This window comes from Bison bison, unplaced genomic scaffold, assembly GCF_000754665.1.
Source record: "Bison bison bison isolate TAMUID 2011002044 unplaced genomic scaffold, Bison_UMD1.0 scf7180017864295, whole genome shotgun sequence".
Lineage (NCBI taxonomy): Eukaryota > Metazoa > Chordata > Mammalia > Artiodactyla > Bovidae > Bison > Bison bison.
Window position 1 is genome coordinate 712,979 of NW_011494867.1, and position 1,645 is coordinate 714,623.

General features: G+C 45.2%; 1 long non-coding RNA gene across 2 annotated transcripts in view; it reads right to left on the reverse strand.

The window, feature by feature from the left end:
• Window positions 1–1,645, reverse strand: part of LOC104996456 — an 82,935-nt gene that overhangs the window by 23,684 nt on the left and 57,606 nt on the right. Inside the window, exon 4 of one of the 2 annotated variants that reach the window (XR_826193.1) lies at window positions 10–299. The exons of the other annotated variant lie outside the window; for it this stretch is intronic. This is a non-coding gene — a long non-coding RNA (uncharacterized LOC104996456). Of the gene's footprint in view, window positions 1–9; window positions 300–1,645 lie in introns of those variants that run through there. 2 annotated transcript variants of the gene reach the window in all.

Consider the following 1,645-nt stretch of genomic DNA (forward strand, 5'->3'; position numbering starts at 1 on the left):
CTTGGGTGCAATTGATCTGTTAAAAATATGCTGCTGAAGATGCTAGCAACAGGGTTGGGGGAAGCAGGGCTGAGAAGGGGAGAAGGCAAACAGAATGTGACTGATTCGGTTGCAGGTGAAAGTCCCAAGCCTGATCCATGGGAAGTATAAATTACATCTTGGAGTTTGACCTGCCTCAAGGCAAAGATACTGGTCTTTTCTTCTCCCACAGCAGTCAGTCATGTTACGTAATATTCTCTACATTCACGGGAAGAGGCTCTGGTACCCAAGAGCAGGCCACAGAAGGTTGCAGGTTCTATCTGTAAGCAGAAAGCAGACAGATATTCAGAGATAGACGCATGTAGTTGATGAAAATGACCCTCGAGGATTAAGGTGCCAACACCGGTTCTATAACATGAAGTGACTCAACTTTGACAATGAGATGTGGATGGAAGGAGATTTGCCAAATCCAGCCTGGTCATAAAACCCCGGGCACAATTAGCCATTTCTCTGCTCCCTTTCCAGTTTGTGCAAGTCCTCCAAATTTGTTCATTCTTTTAAAAATTATTCTAACTATTTTAGGACTTTTGTAATCCCACACAAATTTTAAAGCTAGCATGTCAGTTTCTTCAAAAAAAGTTTCTGGAATCTTGATTGAATTTTTGACTATGCTGAATCTATAGGACCAAGTTGGAGAGAATTAACATCTTAACAAGGGCTTCCCTGGTGGTCCAGTACTTAGGAATCTGTCTGCCAAGGCAGGGGACATGGGTTTGATCACTGCTCCAGGCAGATTCCCACATGCAACTAACGGGCCCCAACTAGTGGGCCAGCCCTCTAGAGCCCTTGAGCCACAACTCCTGAGCCCACACGTGGCGACTCCTGAAGCCCGTGTGCCGAGAGCCCACACTCTGCAGACAGAAGCCACTGCAACAAGCAGCCCCCACTCACTGCAACTGGAGAGAGCCCGCAGGCAGCAACAAAGACCCAGCACAGCCAAAAATAAATAAGTAGATAAGTCTTTTTTTTTTAACTTTACAATATTGTATTGGTTTTGCCATATATCAACATGAATCCGCCACAGGTATACACGTGTTCCCCATCCTGAACCCCCCTCCCTCCTCCCTCCCCGTACCAGCCCTCTGGGTCATCCCAGTGCACCAGCCCCATGCATCCAGTATCGTGCATCGAACCTGGACTGGAGACTCGTTTCATATATGATATTATACATGTTTCAATGCCATTCTCCCAAATCATCCCCCCTCCCCCCGCACAGAGCCCAAAAGACTGTTCTATACATCAGTGTCTCTTGCTGTCTCGTACACCAGGTTATTGTTACCATCTTTCTAAATTCCATATATATGCGTTAGTATACTGTATTGGTGTTTTTCTTTCTGGCTTACTTCACTCTGTATAATAGGCTCCAGTTTCATCCACCTCATTAAAACTGATTCAAATGTATTCTTTTTAATGGCTGAGTAATACTCCATTGTATATATGTACCACAGCTTTCTTATCCACTCATCTGCTGATGGACATCTAGGTTGCTTCCATGTCCTGGCTATTATAAACAGTGCTGCGATGAACAATGGGTACACGTGTCTCTTTCAATTCTGGTTTCCTCTGTGTGTATGCCCAGCAGTGGGATTGCTGGGTCATAAGGCAG